The following is a 20,792-nucleotide window of genomic DNA, read 5'->3' on the forward strand; positions in this document are numbered from 1 at the left end:
AGATAATATAAATTGAAACAAATGACAGAAAATAGCATAAACTATGATTATGTTTAAACATATAAAAACAAATGTGACATATGATCACATAATAACAAAAGTCATTATTCCAAAGGTAGCAGTGTTTCCATTCTAGTATACCAATAGAAAGAGCTTTTGGCAGAAAATGAGGAAAAAAGATACAATTTGCCTCTGACATTAATATCAGTCCTTTGGTCAATCACAGAAACCCCTTACCCAAACTCCCACAAAAAAATGTAATCTTGCTAGAGGCCCACACATAATTGTTTCTAACACTTATGCCTGTTCATGACATGGTCTGAAATCCATTGAACTGATATTCCCCTGCATTGTTCTTCTAGGGTTTCCTCAACAAAATACCAAAAGACTGCATGACTTTAACAGTAGACATTAATTTTCTCACCGTTCTGGATGCTAAAAGTCTAAGATCAAGGTGTTGAAAGATTTATTTTCTACTGTGGTCCCTCTCCTTGCCTTACATGTGTCTTCACATGGCCTTTTCTCTCTGCAGCCACATCTCTGGTGTCTCTCCCTCTTAAAAGGATATCAGTCCTATTAGATTACAGTCCCACTCATATAACCTAATCCAACCTTCCTAAATGTCTTATCTCTTAGTACAACCACACACTGGGAGTTAGGACTTAAAATATGAATTTTGGAGGAACACAATTCCCTCCAATAACACCTTCTAATTTTTATTTTGTGTGAATCTATATATGTTCAAATTTATTAATTCTTTGATATAGAACATCAATTCTACATTAAAGTGGACCTCTTCAAAGTTTTTATCCAAATTTCCATTCATAATTAGAAATCAAATTTATAAAAATATTTTATTTATCCATAGTTTCAAATTTGAAGTTTCAACTTTTGCATTTATGACTCATTAGTCTTTCTCAGCTATGACTTAATCTTGTACTTAAATTATAGAGGCCTTGAAAATAAGTATTATCTTCTCAGTACTCTATTTCATTCATATATGTGTGTGTGTGTATAATATGTATGTATATATGTATATAATATATACATATGTTGTATATAATATATACATTATATATAATATAATATATTGTATATAATATATGTATATAATATACATATATAGTAATGATGTTTGTCTGAGAATATTATAAACAATTCCAGTTCTAAAACGTTGTTGTACTTGAGGAGGAGAGATTTAAATGAGAAGCTAAGAAGATGATCACAGTCTAATAGTGTTGTCAAATTAGATAGATATAGATGATAGAGAGATAAGAAAAATTTTCTTTTTAAAGATTTTATTTATTTATTTGAGAGAGAGAGAGAGCATGAGCAGAGGGAGGGACAGAGGGAGAGGGGGAAGCAGACTCCCTGCTCAGCAAGGAGCCCGAAGTGGGCATCCATCCCAGGACCTCATGACTTGAGCCAAAAGGCAGATGCTTAACAGTTGAGACACCTAGGTTCCCCTGAGAGAGTTTTGTTTTGTTTTATTTTCAGCAGAATTTTTGAAAAGGCAAGAACTCATATGAAAGTTAATAGGTTACCACTAAACAGCAGAAAGTTATTGAGTAACTGCATATTTCTTGAATATTTCTTCAGGAGTTTAATTAAAATTAAAATAATTTTAATGTGCAATGCTGCATTTTAATAACCAATTGAGATGGTTATTAAGACATCATAATGTTCATTATCATTACTGCCATACTGAAGGCTGTTGATGACATCTCCTCCAACAAAGTCTGTCTTTCTACTCAGTTAACAACACATGTCTCCCAGCCTTTGATAATATATGGCTAATTAGAAGAAGCACTGAATTAATATTTCAAAATAAGGTATATATCCTTCCTTCTACTTTATCCCAAGTCTTTCCTTGATCAATAAACTAATGTAGATCAAATTTGAATTAGAAAGCAGCATAATAATATGTATCAAAAGAAAATTCATATATAAAATATTTATTTATGTTTATATGATAAGGTAGTTATTATAAGGTTCTTCAAAGTAAGTTAAAATATGACATAAGATATAGAATACCCAATCCAGCAGTGTCATTTTTCCTTTATATAAATGAAAACTGAAAAAAAAAATAAAATAAAATCTTTAAAATGTGAAAAAAAAATAAATGAAAACTGAGAGCATAGAAACAGAATATCTCAAAACTATGATGAAAATAGAGGTTTACAAATTTCACTACAGTAAATAACATTTTCTTTTTTTTTAAGATTGATTTATTTATTTGAGAGAAAGAAAACGAGATATCCAGTGAGAGGATGGACAGAAAAATAGAATATTCAAGCAAACTCCCCACTGAGCACAGAGCAAATCCCAGAAGATGGACTTCAGGTAATTCTAAGTATCAGGACCTATCAGAACAAGACTTGAGACAAAATCAGGAGTAAAAACTGAACCTACTGAGCCATCCAGTTGACTCTAAAATAATTAATCTTTTAAACACAAGCTAAAGGAGCCCCTGGGTAGCTCAGTAGATTAAGCATCTGCCTTTGGTTCAAGTTATGATTCCAAGATCCTGGAATGAGCCCCAGTTTGGGCTCCCTGCTTGGTGGAGAGCCCATTTTCCCCCTCCCTCTACAGCCCCCCCCCTTCTTATGCTGTCTCTCACTCTCACTTTCTGTAAAATAAATAAATAAAGTCTTTAAAAATAATATAAATAAATAAATAAATAAATAAATCTAGACATTTTGATAGCTTCGCTCAAGGAAAATGAACAGAAAGCAAAAAATAATATGGATTGGCAAAGAATCTTTTTTTCAAAAGAGAATCTGAAAGTTAAAACAGATCAGTTTGACATATAATATGAAACAAAATTGCCCTATGACCGGCAAGCTATTTACCTTAGAGAAATGAAAACTTACATTCACACAAAAACTGGGCATGAATGTTTCTTCATGATCATTGTATAATAAACACAACACAAAATTCCTTTAACAGGTGATGGATAAACAGACTATAAGTATATCCATGTAATGGAGTAATACCAGCAAGGAAAGCCAACAAACTATTGATAAACCCAGTATCAGAGGGGAATCTCAAAGGTATTTTGCTGAGAGAAAGAAACCAATTTCAAAATGCTGCATACTGTATGATCCCATTTATATAATATCTAGAAAAGGAAAACTATAGGAATAGAGATCAATCTGTGACAGAGGTTTGGAGGGAGTGTTGACTACAAAGGGGCAGTACAGATGAGTTTTTTGTGGTGTAAAACTCTTCCATAGCGTAATCATAGTGGTCATCAGACAAACTATATATATATTCTAAACTCAGACTTGTACACCAAAATCAGTCCATTTTCATGTATGTATATTTAGGGGGAAAAATCAGATATAAATGCAAAAGGAAGGAAGAGATGGAGGGAAAGAATGAAGAAGAGGGAGTAAGAAAAGGAAGGAAGGGAAGGAATACTGTTACATGTTAACTTAGCAAAATTAGAGAAATTTTTATTTAGTCATTCCTAAGAAAATTTCTGAGTAAACGAATACCTGTATGTTTCACTTAACAGTATCCAGTTGTTAAAATTATTCAGTCTCAGCACCTGGATGGCTCAGTTGGTTAAGTGTTTGCCTTCAAGTCATCATCCAGGGTCCTGGGCTAGAGTCGCACATGGGTCTCCCTTGCTCAGCGGGGAGTTTGCTTCTCCCTCTCTCTCTGTCTTTCTCACTTGGGATATCTCATTTTCTCAAAGAAATAGATCTTAAAAAAAATCTGTTTCCCAAATAAGATAACAACAAAATATATATATTTTTTAGTTTTTATATAGATTCCAATTACTTAACATAGTATAATATTGGTTTCAGGTGTAGATTTTAGTAATTCATCATTTACATACAACACCCACTGGTCATCATAACAACTGCCCTTCTTAATCCCCATCACCCATCTAGCCTATTCCCTGCCCATCTCCCCTCCAGTAAACCATCAATTTGATCTTCGTAGTTTATTTTTCTTTTAATTTTTTAAAAAGATTTTTATTGATTTATTTGACAGAGAGAAAGAGAGCACAAGCAGGGGGAGAAGCAAAAGGAGAAGGAGAAACAGGCTCTCCACTGAGCAGGAAGCCCAAAGTGGAGCTCTATTTTTAGGACCCTTGAGATCATGACCTGAGCCAAAGGCAGAGGCTTAATGCCTTAAGCCACCCAGGCACTCCTGTTTTCTATAATTAAGAATCTGCTGGGTTTTTTTGCTTCTATTTGGTGCCACCTTATAAAGTATGCCATCCAATAAGTCCAACATAAAAATTTAAAATGTCTGCATTTTATAAAAAAGAGTTTAAAATTGAGACTTTGACTTACATTTTAAATACAATAACAAATGCATTTTAATAGTTACAATCTTTCAAAAAGATTATTTTCAGTAAGTACTTTTGTATTAAAAATGCATATCACTAAAAAAACTTTTTATTGATTCTTATAAAATATCATCACAATTTTGATTGATATAAAACAGTTATTGAGATTTTGGAGTCTGGAGACAGAAAACCTGAGTATGAAACCTATATCTGCCCTTAAAGTATGGGATGTTAACTTAAAAATGTACATTCTTGAAGCTTAGTTTCTTTTGCTATAAAATATGAGTTACAATGATGTGAACTGATCTGGTTATTGCAATGTTAAAAATTCTGCTCTATGTAAAACAGCACAGTTCTTGGCACAAAATAAATTTTCAGCTACTATTAAATTTTGTTGTTGTAGGTATAATGATTATTCACAAAGGTAGCTATATTTAATGCATATCCTAAATTGTGAATAAATTTCCTAAATTCTTAAATTCTCATTATGTCATCAATAACTCATACCCCCTACAATGAAGCACATTCAATAACCTTATAACATATAATTAAGTACACACTTTATGTAACAACTTAGTGTATTTTACTGTTTATGTGCATAAATGTGTTGAGAGTAATTATTTAAAAAAATTACAATGTGTCATGAACACGTGCATGAATTTCATAGTTTTATTTTTATAAAAATAATTCTGTTATTGCTTTGAAAATGTAAGCATTGATGTTTCTTTCTGTACCACTAGAGGCCATCATACTCTTTCTTAAACAAATAAGTAAATATGCAAATAAAAAACTTAATTTGAGAGGCATTTATAAATAATCTAGAAGAATTAATGTATGATATAACAGAAGAGATACCAGAGAGATTTAGGGTAGATCACTCTACTCTACTCTGCTACTTGACATACTCAATTAGACTGGTAGCTATAAATGAAGCCAACTTGATTTTCTGGTGGAAAAACGAACTTGTGATAGCAAATTCCAATAAATAAATAAATAATTAAAAGTAAAATAGCATGAGAGTCTTTCAGAGTTGACCAAAGATTTTTCATGTAAATTGTTTTTCATTGCTTTCTTTGTAATTTATTGAAGGATAAGATACTAGTCGAATGAATGAAAAACATTAGAATTCTTGGAGTATATTAATTTATAACGTGAAGTGATGATAACCTACAAAGTTATTGCATTTTTTTCTCTTAGGAACAACAGTGTGAGTTTTTTTGTTTGTTTTTGATTTGTTTTGTTTTGTTTTAAGAAATACAGAAGAAAATCAGGCATGTCTGACAGTTAACCAAAAAAAAAAAAAAAAAGAAAGAAAGAAAATATTGAAATAACTGCAAAAGTTAACATGGTTTTATCATAGAATTTCTCTCTTGTTTTTAATTGTATTCAATATAGCTTTTTATGGTCTGCATAATAGTCCCTCAAGCTATTCTTCTGAGTTTAGAACACAAAATCAAAAAAGTTTATTGCCCTGTGCCTTTATCATTAGATGATTCTCAAGAGGTAATCTAACAGGAATTCACATAAATAAATTCATGACACATCACTTATTTGTATTATGAAGTTAACTTTCCCCAAAAGTACTAATGGGAAAATAACATCACTAAAAGCAATATCCATTAAAACATAATGTATATAGAGTATGTTTTGAAGATCAGGGATGAGAATTAAACCATAAAATAACTATTACAATAATTACAACTATCTACTGAAGATGATCTAAAACATTATTGCCAAAGGATGAAAATAATTTTAAATTGTGCTATTATTTTTGGCAATTAATTAGCAGATAAAAGAATAAAGAACATGTGTAAGCCTATTTATCTGCTTCCTCTTTTAAAGCATATTTTTTTCATTTTACCTGTATTTTTCCACAATGTAATCTTTTGATATCATTGTTTAAAAAAATGAAAACATAATTAGCAAAGTTGCATGTGATAATATGATATATTGACACTGATGTAACTGCTACTTACCCTGAATTTTGAGCAAAAATATTTGTCTTTATGTTACATTTTTAAAGCTTAAAGCATAACTTGCATAACAAGCATAGACTTGTTAGTTAATCCAATCTAAGACATGTGATTATCTTAAAACATTACCAAATACTATGTATTGTTGATGAGGGAGCAGAAGGCAAGCTGAGGGCAAACTGTGACATTTCTCAGGCACTCTTGGCTGCCATAAAACTAAAGGAAGGAAAAAAAAAAAATGAAATGCTTAACTAAAAGAGATCACAGTCTTACAAGACATGAGTTTCCATCAATTAGCCAATGTCTTAGTGATTTATAAGGAAAAAGCATTCTTATCTATACCCTAACATCCAGAGACCCATATATCAATTTCCTAGACCCCTAATATCACCTTCCCCTCCTTAGTGATGTGGGAAACCAAGGCAGAAAGGAAAATAAACAAAATTGAATTTATTTTTTTAAAGAGTTCATTTATTTATTTGTCAGAGAGAGAGAGAGAGAGAGCAAGCAAGTGCACAAGCAGGGGGAGTAGCAGGCAGTGGTAGAAGCAGGCCTGTCACTGAGCAAGGAGCCCAATGTGGAACTCAATCCCAGGACCCAGGGATCATGACCTGAGCCCAAGGCAGACACTTAACAGACTAAGCCATCCCTAAGAAAATCAAATTTCTTTATGACTTGCAGCCCATTGTTGACAAGGACCTGAGATAGGCAGAGTATAATGTTCCTCCAGGAAGCTCCCAACTATCTTAATCATTAATGCCTTACTAGAAGGAAACATAACCTTAAGATAGCCAGGCCTCCAGTATCCTAAGGATATTCTTTAGCATATGAAAATCCTTTTGGACTTCCCCCTTTCTCCTCGCCTCCGCCAACTCCCAAGAATATAATCATTCCTCTTATCCCCAGTGCAACAGCTCTTTCTTCCCATGGGTCCTGTCCCCATGCTTTAATAAAACCACTTTTTGCACCAAAGATGTCTCAAGAATGCTTTCTTGGCCATCGGGTCTGGACCTCACCAACATTCAAAAACTACATCAGTGTAAATTTTGTCTAACTTATTTAGCACCTTTGGTTTAGCACGTAGTATTTTTATAGACCCATATATCATCAGCCAGGACACGTTTCTAGTTCATATTTTAATTATGATGATTCTAAAATGGATATCATCAACCAGGACACGTTTTCAGATATCATCAACCAGGACACGTTTCTAGTTCATATTTTAATTATGATGATTCTAAAAAGGATATAATCTTTGAAGATTTATCAATGATCAATAAATGCTATGTACATTGTAAGGTTAAAGGAGATTTAATTCTTGAAAAATAGGTTATCTCATCCTATATGTCAGGGTTATCTCCTCCACTTATTGTGATATTTAGCTTTCTTGCTAAGTAATCTAAATCAACTTAATGGACATTCTACTTGGGAAACTAATAACTTACACCATCAACATTCAAATTCAACCGGACCAAACAAAATCACTACAGCAAGTAAAACAAGAAATGGTATGGCAAGAACTGAAGGAAAAAGACAAGAAAATGCACATGTATTTAGCATTTTATCAACAAAGTCTTAACTTAAATTTATATTTTAACTATTATGAAAGAAAAATTTTAACCTAAAAAAAAAAAGCTGAAGCATGAATTTTCTGAGTTAAGAATTACCAATTAACCACATGTAGAAACTAACTCAAGTCAGCAAATATTCATTGCAGGTTATATTTAAATCAATGACATTTCAAAGAGATTGGTTCTTAAAATTATTTTGTCTTCAGTTATTACATGCAGTATGAATGACATCCATTTAGTCCTTTCACTTGTCCCTTCATTTTAATGGAAAATCAGTATAAACAAACATTTCACTCTGCTAACTCTGTGTCTTTATATATATAATTTTGACATTGATCTAGATCATCAAGGTACATATGGAACTATTTATTCTGTGAGCCAGTTTGCCAACTACCTGTGAATAGTTTCTGGAATACTCTGCTCTTTCCACTCAAACCTTCAGAGAACTGGAAAAACTGTTGATTTTTCATCCAACTTTTAATAAATCTGCAGGTGATTTTATCTTTAATATCAGGACATAAGTCTGATTTTCATCAGTTGGCCCATCTAAAATATGGTGCAAAACTCAATGGTAGAATCAATAAAGGTAATTAATGCTCTGATTTCCCCAGCATCTCCAGCCACACATTTGACTTGTGAAGATATCCCTACATACTGCTCTGAGTTAAGAAGTCCAGGAATAAAGAACATATGATATTTCTCATGATATTGCTGTGTTTTCTAATCTAGTCAGGTATGATTCCAGATGGAAAAAGGAATGACCTAGTCACCATCTGCTGCCAAAGCCTTGTCATTCACTATCTTGAGGGTAGAGTGGTCTATGCTCTTTTATGGATTTATCTACATGACAACAAACTAACACTCTGAAATTAATTAACATGAACATATGGAAGTGGGTGTTAGTTTCATAACATACAAACTGGTTCAATTTTACAAAATGTTTCATCCAAATATTTCTTCCTGTGCAGATAAAATAGGCTCCTAGAATCATTTGGAAACTTGTGATTCAGACTCACTAATTAAGATAGAAGGTAATACAACTACATAGAAATATTTCCTATTTTAGATATTAAATAAGAAATTCTAAGACAAAAAGAGTGTTCACCTTAAATTACCCATATTTGCGTTAAAAGACCAACTTGTAATTTTTATATGTTTACAAGGCAAATAATCTAACTTAAATTTTGGTTTTGTGCATTTTTAAATTGGCAAAACTGTTAAATTGGGTCGAGTAAAACATTTCAAGTTACTGAAATAGCTGTAAGATATTTTATATTTTCAAATAACTGATTGGATTATATTTTCCATTTTGGCTGAGTATTTATTGGTGAAATTGGTAAATATGGAAAAGATAGCATTAATTAAGTTATAAAACCATCACAGAATATCATTCAATTGGACACCAATTCCGCCTGTACTATATAGTTGGGTCCAGAGTAACTTACCAACCTTTCTCTGAACATATCTGTAGTAGCCTATCAATATGCATCTAAGATATATCCACCAATAGTAATCCATGATCTGATTAAAGCAAGTTTCAAGTACTGTGAAATCCATGATCTGATTAAAGCAAGTTAGCAAGTACTGTGCTAACATAATATTATTTTTGGAGAGATTACAGGTATTTGTACCTAAAATATAGTATTTTTTAAGGGGATATATATTGATTGAAAAGAAAATAGTTTTTGAAATAATTTCTTTATGATCTTTAAATATCTTTCTTTATTGTTTCAAATATACTCTCTTAGTGTGTTCTCATCTGGATAGAAAAGTTTTTTAAAATGGTTTTCTTGTTAACAGAAATGAAATTTTAACTTTACCAATTTAAAAAAAAAAAGAGCTTTACTCACTAAATTCTAAAATAGTTTCTTTTAGGAAAACTTAAAAAAGAAAAAAATTGACACTTGATTATTTTTGTAAGATTTTATTTATTTATTTGAGAGAGAGAGAGAGAGTACACAAGCAGGAGGAGTGTCAGGCAGACTGGGCAGAGGGAGAAGCAGACTCCCCACTGGGCAAGGATCTCAATGTGGAACTCCATCCCAGGCCCCTGGGATCCTGACCTGAGCCTACAGCAGTGGCTTAACCAACTGAGCCACCCAGGCCTCCCGACACTTGATTATTTTATACCTACAAGAATCTATGTAAAGAATAATACTATAGATAAATCTATGACAGGTAAAAATGACTTGTGCAACATGTAATAAATAACCAACTTTAGAATAAAGTTGCACATACATCATTTTTTGGTCAAAAGTGCATTTCCCCCATACAAATTGAAATCATATATTTTTATCAGTCTTTTCTGAAATAACTGATGTTTAAATTGTGCTTATTTTATTTTTGCTTACTTTTTGTGTTAAGCTTTATGATTCCCAAATAATTTTATTAACGCATGTTTGAATAATAGAATCTGCAGCACTTATAACATAATTTTAAAATTTCTAGGTTCTCTAGGGAAAAAAAATTGATTAAAACATTTACTCTCATCTTTTCTACTACAGCCATTAGAGCTATTTTTGTACAAAAGTTGTGTCTCTTATGTGCAGGGGAAAATTCCTAAAGATAGTGATTTAAAATACTGTGTTTGTTCAGGGACCCAAACACACACAGTCTATTTCAGGGATTACCATTACTCCTGATTTTCTCAACCTCACCTAAAACTGGATAATCACAAAAGCAATGAAAGAATACTCTCACACAAAGGACATTTTTATAAGAAATAGGTACTGTCTTTTTGCCAGAAATACCCAAAATGGGATTATTTTCCAAATATTGAACGTTAGTTGTTTTGTAGGAAATGCATAATGATAATGTGATTTTATATACATAATACATTTACTTCTTATTTCATACAAAATGAATGTAGCTATTGCCACCTGGCCAGCAGAAATGATAGCAAATTGCTAGTCATTACACACATCTGAAGAGAAATTTATGAGGATAAATTCATTCTCCACATAGTGAATGGCATAAAGAGCCTTTGACATAGGTCTGGTACCATAATTATTTCTTGTGGGAAAGAATATATACTGTTATATATGTGACAATACAGAAATTCAGGTTCCACTGTTAAGGACAAATACCACTGAACACATTCTCCAAGGAGAGAATAAAAAGAGTGATGGAGAAGCACTTACTACGGATAGAATCCCCTTAAAATTCTGAAGCTGTAATCAGATGGATTGCAAGGCACCTAACCCTGGGGTTCCTATTTGTTCTAAATTCAGCATATCTGTAGAGGTTTGAAAAATTTGTAACTTTAGTCTGCAGTCAGACAGCACATACTTCAAATCTACATTTGAGATGCATGGATATTTTCCATCCCATTGTTTTCTTTCTTTTTAAAGTTTTAATTTCTTAAGTGCTTTTGTGTTCTCTGAGGTAGATGTATATATATATATATATATATATATATATATATATATATATATATGCATATATGTGTTACGTTATGACTAAATAAGTATTTCTTCAGTGTATTTTTAAAGTTATTTTGTTTGAAATAAACTTTCTTGTTTAATACAGTTTATACAGTAAAATGGAAAGATAACACAGTTTCCATCTACCCCCCACTGTTTCCCCTACTATTAATGTCTTATAGTATAACACTTTTGTTATAATTCCTGAACCAATATTGATATATTATTATTAGCTAAAGCCCATGCTTTCTTCAGATTTCCTTGATTTTTCCCAATATCCTTGTTCTGTTTTAAGATCCTGTCCAGGATATGGCATACATTTAGTCATTGTGTTTCTTTATGCTAATGATTCTTGGCTGTGATGGTTTTCCAGATTCCCCTTGTTTTTGATATTTATAGTAGTGAGAAACGTTAGTCAGATATTTTGTAGAATGACTCTGTATTAAAATGTTTCTGATTTTTTTTTTCTATTTACACTTGGATCATGGGTCTTTTAGAGAAAGAACACAAAATAAAATCCTATTTCTAACACATGATATCAAGGGTAAATACCATCCACGTGATTTTCACTACAGATGTTGACATTGATCACCAGGCTGAGGTAGTGTTTGACAGATTTCTCTGCTGTGAAGTTACTGTGGAGTAAATTTACTCTGCATGTTTCACTGGAAAGTTAATTTTTCTCTTTCCATAGGGCATTTTTTAGAAGGAAATTACTATGGGTAGCCCACACTGATGGAATGTGAAATTATTCCCCACTTAATTGAAGGTGGGGTATCCAAATTAACTTTTTAGAATACTTTTGCATAGGAGCTTTGTTTTTTCTCTCTGATGCATTTATTCCTTCAATCATTTACTTACATCAATATGAACTCATGGATATTCATTTTATCTTTGGGTTATAAATGAATACTAATTTATGTATGTGTTTGCTCAAATTGTTCTGACTATTGCCACTAGGAGTTCTTTCCAATTGTCTGTTTTATGACCCTTTAATATAATCCCATCAATGTAGAATTGTTACTAGTGCATAGCAGTATTAAGAAATTTTTGAATAAATAAGTGAGGGAGAAGAGACAAACCTCCTTGTCAGGAAAATTATAAATAATTTATATAGATATTCTGACTTCAAGGAGATTGAACATAACTCCCCAGTTCTTAAGTGTGGGTTTTGCAGAGTGACTTCTTTCCATCATGATGGAAAAGGGAAATGAACTGATGGCTTTTAGTCATTTGATACAGCAGGTGTTGGCAAAGGTGCAAAGACAGGGGAACAATCTTGCACTATCGTGGGAATGCAAACCAGAGCAGCCACTCTGGAAAACAATATGGAGGTTCCTCAAAGAGTTAAAAATAGACCTACCCTACAACCCAGCAATTGTATTACTAGGTATGTACCCAAAGGATGCAAAAATACAGATTTGAAGGGTTACATGGATGACCTCAATGTTTATAGCAACATTATCAACTATAGCCAAGCTATGGAAAGAGGCCAAATGCCCATCAACTGATGAATGAATAAAGAGGATTATTTTTTTTAAAAGATTTTATTTATTTATCAGAGAGAGAGAAGAGAGCGAGCACAGGCAGACAGAACGGCAGGCAGAGGCAGAGGGAGAAGCAGGCTCCCTGCTGAGCAAGGAGCCCGATGTGGGACTCGATCCCAGGACGCTGGGATCATGACCTGAGCCGAAGGCAGCTGCTTAACCAACTGAGCCACCCAGGCGTCCCAAGAGGATTATTTTGAATCCATTTTATATATGGATAGGAAAATCCATTTTATATATGATATATATATGATATTTTCATATTTATATATATGATCTCTGTGTCAAATAATTTTTTAAAAGATTTATTTATTTATTAGACAGAGATTACAAGTAGGCAGAGAGGCAGGCAGAGAGAAAGGAGGAAGCAGGCTCCCTGATGAGCAGAGAGGTTGACACGGGGCTCGATCCCAGGAACCATGACCTGATCCAAAGGTAGAGGCTTTAACCCACTGAGCCAACCAGGTGCCCCTAAAATATTTTTAAAAAAGAAATATATAAAGCCGATACTACATTATGATCAAGTTGGCTTTTCTTGGAAATTTAAAGTTGTTTCAGCATTCAGAAAACAGTAATTGTAATTCACCAATAAGCAGAATAAACAATGAAATCTATATGATCAACTGAACTGATACAGAACAATAAAATTGAAAGTTCAAATATCATTCTTGAGTAAAAAGAAAAAAAAAACTGTCATCAAAGTATGAATTAAAGATTCCATTAATAGGGTTAAGACCATCCACACACACACACAAAAAAGTACAACTTATATTGTTATTAATGGTGAACACCTGAGTACAGTCCCTATGATTGATAATAGGCAAGTATACTTGCTCTCCTCATCATTATTCTACATTGCAATGGAGGTTCTAGCCAATGTGATGAGACAAAATAAAAATAAATAAATAAATAGACAGATTCAAGGGAAGAAATTAATGTCTGCATCCTCAGAAGACATGATTATTTGATGTTGGTAATTCCAAAGAATCTACAAAAAAGTAATAAGAACTCATATGTGAGTTTAACAATATCACAAGATTCAAGGTCAATATTTCAAAAATTCAGTTAGTTTCTTTAAAATTGGATTAAAATAAAATAGTACTGTAGAAAAAACTCTCCTGTTTCTCCTCTACTAGTCATATCACTTCATTTCTGTGACCAGAGACTGACTAATTTTCTATACCAGCTTAGTGTCCTAAAATTAAATTTGATTCTGGCATTATCTAACTACAGGTAGCTCCAGATCCCAGGAGTTATGGATTCAGTCTCATAAGACTGCTTCACTTTAGATGCCAGGCCCAAGTTTCAGGTTGTCACATGCACTTCTGACCAGCTGGCTAAATCTGGGCACCTGAAATCCCATTTTTGCATTTAATAATTTGTTAGAATGGCACAGAAAACTCAGAGGAATATTTAATATTTACCTGCTTATTATATAATAAAAGATATGATAAAGGATACAGACGTATGCCAGATGAAGATATATACAGGACAAGATCCAGAAGGGTCCTGAGCAGAGGAGCTTCTGTTCCTGAGAGTTGGAGGATGGATATACTTCAGGGATTTTTATGGAGGCTTCCTCATGTAGGCATGGTCGGTTATTAACTCAAGCTTCAGTCCCTCTTTTCTCTGAAAGTTTCATATTTTTTTTTAAGTTTCATATTTCTAATCGTGGCTTGGTCTGGTGGTCAGTCCCCATTCTGAAGCTATCCACGAGCTCAGAAAAAGTTGTCCCATTGGAACAAACAATGCTCCTCTCACCTAGGAAATTCCAAGGCATTTCTGAGTTCTGTGTCATGAACCAAGGTCAAATTTCAAACATTAAAATAAAAGATGTTCCTAGCATTTTTACTACTTAAGAAATTACAAAGATTTTGGAGTTCTGGGCAGGAGCCAAAGATGAAGACAAAAATATGTATTTGTTATCACATTGCAATATCATGCATATACAATAGCAAACAAAAACACTAACCACTTAGGTATAAATCTAACAAAATAAGTGAATCATATATGGAAAGAAAAAAGAAACCTACAAATTGTGATAAAACAAATCCAGCATGATCTAAAAAATGGACAGATATAAGTAGAAGACACATTTGTTAAGATGCTTATTCTTCCTAAATTGATCTACAGATTTAAGGCAATTCCTGTAAAGGCACCAGGATTTTTTTTTTTTTTTTTTGGTAATAATAGACAAGTTACTTATAAAATTGTATGGAGGTTCAAAAGAACTAAATGCATCAACAATTTTGGAAAATGACAAAGTCAGAGGATTCCAACTGCCTGATTTCTAGATTTTCTAAAAAAATTCTGTGACCAAGACAATGTAGTATGAAGGAAAATATAGACATATAGGTAATGGAATATATTACAGGGTCCAAAAATAGAACCCACACATATATGGTACAGTGATATAAAGTCCCAAGTAATTCAACAAACAATGTTGTAATTATTGCACATTAATATGCAAAATGCCTTGCTCTGTACTTCCAAATCATTTATAAACCAAAATGTGAAATATAAAACTTACATATTCTAAAAGAAAACATCTGTGAAAAAATTTGTGGTATTAGATTACAATTTCTTAGCTATGACACCAAAAGGACAGTACCTAAAAGAAAAAAAAAATAATATTCACTGGAATTCATCAATATTTAAAACTTCTACTCTTCATAAAGCACTATAAAAAAAAAAGAAAGAAAAAATGTAAATACAAGCCACAGACTGAAAGTATTTGTGAAACACATATCTGATAAAGCAGTTGTGTCTGTAATAAAGAACCCTTTAAATTCAAATATAGACAACTCTATATAAGGATGGGCAAAACTTTTGAACAGACATTTTACCAATTACCACCTAAAGATGGCAAATAAATACATAAAAAGATGTTCAATATCACTGGTAGTTGGGAAGATGTCCTTCAGTCAGTGAATGGATAAATACACCTTGACACAACCAGACAATGGGATGTTACTTAGCATGAAAAAGAAATGAGCTATCAGATCATGAAAAGACATGAAGGAACATTGAATGCATATTGTTACATAAAAAAGCCAGTCTGAGAAGGCTACATACTGAATGATTCCAACTATATGACATCATGGAAAAGCAAAACAATGGAGAGAGTAAAAAGATCAAGGGTCCAGAGAGTGAGGCTGGGAAGGATGAATGAGTAGAGCACAGAAAAGTTTTAGCATAGTGAAAATACCGTTTATGATATTATAATGATGACTACATGTCATTATACACTTGTCCAAACCCACAGAATGTACAACATCAAAAGTATCCTAAGGTAAACTATGGGCTTTGGCTCATTTTAATGTGTCAGTGTTGGCTCATAGGTAGCAAAAAATATATCATTATGGTAAGTGATGTTATAGGGGAGGAAGCTGTGCATGTGTAGGGGCAGGAAATATATGGGAAAATTCTATATCTACCACTCAATTTTATTGTAATCTTAAAATTCCTTAAAAAAAATATCTCAGTACGGGAGCCTGAGTGGCTCAGTGGGTTAAGCCACTGCTTTCGGCTCAGGTCATGATCCCAGGGTCTTGGGATTGCGCCCTGCCTCTGGCTCTCTGCTCACAGGGACCCTCTTCCCCCTCTCTCTCTACCGGCCTCTCTGCCTACTTGTGATCAATCTCTCTCTTGTCAAATACATAAATAAAATATTTTTTAAAACAGTCAATACTAAAACAAACAAAAACAATTATGACAAAGTACATATTACTGATAAAAATAACTGTGATGCAACATGGAGGCTTAAGTGGGTAGAAGAATAAATGTCTTTGTTATATAGTGCTAAAACTTACAGTTTCAGAGATCTTTTCCTCACACACATTATAATTGGAAATGTTGCTGTTACATATGTTACTAATCTTTTAGTTATTCATTGTCTGACCCAGGTCCTTTGATAAGCACTAAGAATAATAATAGGTGAATTCCCTTTTCAATTTGGGAGAAACCAGCAATATAAAAAGTGTGAAAAATTAATAAAAATATTTTTATGAGTACCTAATTGAATCACGAACATTTATTTAAATTCAGCTTTAAAAAAAAATGATGTTTAAGGGGCAGCTGGGTGGTTCAGTTAATTGTCTGCCTTTGATCCCGGGGTCCTGGAATCTAATCCCAGTTTGGGCTCCCTGCTCGGTGGAGATCCTGCTTCTCCTTCCATCTCTCCCCCCACCACTTGTGCTCTCTCTCAAATAAATAAATAAAATATATTTTTTAAATCGTATTTTATAATATAATTAGAATAGCATAGAAAGGTTTTATTTTTGCTAGATTCTAGAATTAATAGTAAAAAGAAATTATAGGATGAGAAAATGTTATTAATTCATCTTTATAAGCTTTATTTGGTAATATAATAGCCTCTTTACATTGTCAGTATGGTATAATATATGTTTATATATTATACAGAACCTCTATCTGTATTATGTACTTTTGTTCCTAAAGCCAACCTTACCCCTTTTGTCAACAAATCAATGTTAAGAAACACTTTCTAATTTATAAATTGTTCATTAATGTATTTGTTGTTTTCTAATATCATGACCCCAATGATCAACTGAATTGCTTACCTGAAAGTTCTTTTAATAAATTTACTTCCTAAAAAATGATATTATAATATAATTTTAGGGCACATAAATACCATGAGATAAATTAGATTTTAAAAGGTTACTACTTATACTGATGAAATGAAAAAAGGTAATCTATTAAAAGATTATTGCTCTTCTGAAATTATTCTAATGTCTTAAAAAAAAAAGGTGACTAGCTTTAAAATATTTTATTCACGAGTACATTTTTGAGATTAGACTATAGTAATTTTATCATTTTTTTGTTTTTACTAATCTCTTGAGCTTAAATCCTCTTTTAAAATTCATGATGACAAAAGTAAAAATGAATTTGAAAGAAACTCAATGCCATTTTTAGCTAAAATAATAATTTAATTGAGCTTAACAAAGTTGTTTAAAATGTTCAAAATATTATTAGGCATATCACTTAAAGAATTCAAATGAATCTTGAAAGTGCTAAGCTTATGAGATTTGCAAAATTAACTTTGTAATTACTGTGTGTCACAAAACACAGTGCTGATAGGCATTTTCTACTGAATGAATGAAGCTCAATATAAGCAATGAAGACTATCTATGCACAGCAGAGTATCAGTAGATAATTTTGGCATCACCAAACCTTATTTGTAAAAGTGCATCAGAAAATAAATACTTATTTTTTGTGTAAAATCCATAGTTTATTTTATTATCTGATTTGGATATTGCACTGAAATATCTACAATGATTATATCAAGTTGTTTTGATAGTGCATGCTTTGAATAACAACAAAAATGTTTAATTTTCTTTCTGAAATTTATTTTATTTTTATTTGAATGATCATACTAAACCTGTCTCTAAACAAGTTTTTCATATTGATTTGATTAGTTTATTACTTTTTATTTATTAAGCAGATGATACAAATAAACAATTTTAATTCAACAAGTCTTTTAATTATGGTTTATTTAATTCTGGAACAATCTTGGAGCAAATAAAATATTGTAATTTTTAAATTATACTTTATTTTGTGATTTTTAATATATTTTAATTGTTTACTGAAAAAAATACCTAAATTTTTATATCACTGTAAAACGTTACTTATCTGGAAAATATCATAATTAAAAGCTATTTTCCAGGTCATCTGGCTGGCTCAGTCAGTTAAATGTCTGCCTTTTGTTCAAGTCTTGATCCCAGGACCCTGGGATTGAGCCCAGTGTCAGGGTTCATGCACAGTGAGGAGTCTGCTACAACCTCTCCCTCTGCTCCTCCCTCCTGTTCATGCTCTATCTCTATCAAATAAATGAATAAAATCTTAAAAAAAGAGAGAAGAGAAAGTTAGTGAACATTGTTATATGTTTGTGATCATACATGCAACTTTTCTGTTATGTTCTCTTTACTGTTTCTAAAATGAAATTGATTTTGACATATGCCTTCCACTAGGTAATAATTACCTTTAATGATGTTTTCTTTAGAAAACACTGTTATACAATGAATAGTGTGAAATGTAGAATTAACTAATTTTAAAGTATTCTTTTCTTTTCTGAATTTCTTCTATATTTTGAATAAGCTCTAACAGATGCAAAGTTGCAAAGAAATGTTCTTCAAATAGATTTGTGCAAAATTCAGTAACTGAAACAGTAATTTAGCTATACAGAGAAACTCTTTCATTATTTAGGGCTTAAAATGTGTTGTTCTGGGTGGGTCCTCTCAGGGCTGCTACTAGGACCAGGAGTCAGAAAGACTTCTACAAAGTCAGAAGACATGGTTTAAGAAGTAGGATTTACTGAGAGGAGAAAAATCACAAATGCAGAATCAGCAAGACAGAGTCACATAGCTCCTCAGTTTCCACATCATTCAGTGGAGTGGTGTGCCTGGGTGGGAGTCACAGTAGCAGTTGGCTATGCTTTGATTCTAGTAAAGAAATTCCACATTGATCTGTCGGTCTCTTTAGAATGGAAAAAAAAAATAATATTTGGCCCACATGACTGCTTGATGCCATTTAGTCTGGAGTACCTACTCTTTTCAGGAGTTGCCTAGGAAATCTAGCTATAACACATCTGAAGAATTAGATCCTGTGGTGCCTGTGAAGTGTCCCAGCCCTATCCACCTTAGCACCCTTGCTAAGGTAGTGAGGTGAAGCTGAAAAAAATGTCATATTGTCCAGAGTCATTCTTAGGCAATTCTGTTCCTGGAATAATAGTTCTCCTTACTTGATTAAGTAATGGAATGATTATATAGAAAATTGGCACCTCCAGAGCCATTATCTATGACCACTTTGTTTAAAAGATTACAGTTCAAACTTGCAAAAAATAAATAAATAAATAAATAAATATAGAAAAAATATATACATATATTTATATATCTATCTATCTATCTATATATATATCTATATCTATATCTATATCATAGTAGTATCATTGCAGTTTTATGCACACTACAACCCCTATATCAGTCAGCATTTAATCTGGCTCTTACTGTACCAATGGTGCAACAAATATTTCTCAGATGACACATCCTCCCCTTTTAAAGATTTTTATTTATTTATTTGATAGACAGAGAGAGATCACAAGTAGGCAGAGAGGCAGGCAGAGAGAGAGGGGGAAGCAGGCTCCCCGCTAAGCAGAGAGCCTGATGTGGGGCTCGGTCCCAGGACCCTGAGATCATGACCTGAGCTGAAGACAGAGGCTTAAACCACTGAGCCACCCAGGCGCCCCACATCCTCCCCTTTTAGCATTTAGCTTAACTTCTTAGTCTGCTTTTGTATTTCCCCAGGACAAGAGGCCCATTGACTCTCCATACACTATCTGTTCCACATGGAAACTGAGGCAGACTGAAGAGAACAAATCATTCTCTCCTTTTCCCTGGTCACATTAACTATGCTATAGCTGCCTGGAAGTGACCTGCCCCAAAGTCTCCTACCTAAAACCCAAGTTAGGAGTGAGAAGTGGTGCTGGGACTTGTCATCCTTTCCAGAATCTCTTCTTTTCTGTTGAGAAATAGCCAAGCATCATATCTCTTACCTTTCCCATCTTTTTTTGTGTCTTTCATAGTTTCTTATGCCTTGAGAACTTTTTTCCAAAGCCTTTTTATGAAACTCTAGTATTTCACATGTACTTAGCACAAAAAGAAAAAAAAAAAGTTAGGAATCAAAGTTGAATTATTTTTCCTGGAGACAATAATTCAGTCAAATACATTTTGTATGTTAGTCTACCAAAAGAACTCAAAAAATCCAGTCTAGTATAATCATTTTAAATTGAAAAAAAAAATGAAGACTTAAGAGGTCAAATTCCTCAGTGAAGTAAGAGATAGTATAGAAATGACATAGAACTTCTAAGATCCTATAGCATCCCCAGGGTATGTAGGTATGTATGTAGACTCCCCAGGGTAATAAACTTTTAGAAAATAATTTTCTATGAATATTTGGCT

The sequence above is a fragment of the Mustela lutreola genome, chromosome 1 (assembly GCF_030435805.1).
Source record: "Mustela lutreola isolate mMusLut2 chromosome 1, mMusLut2.pri, whole genome shotgun sequence".
NCBI lineage: Eukaryota > Metazoa > Chordata > Mammalia > Carnivora > Mustelidae > Mustela > Mustela lutreola.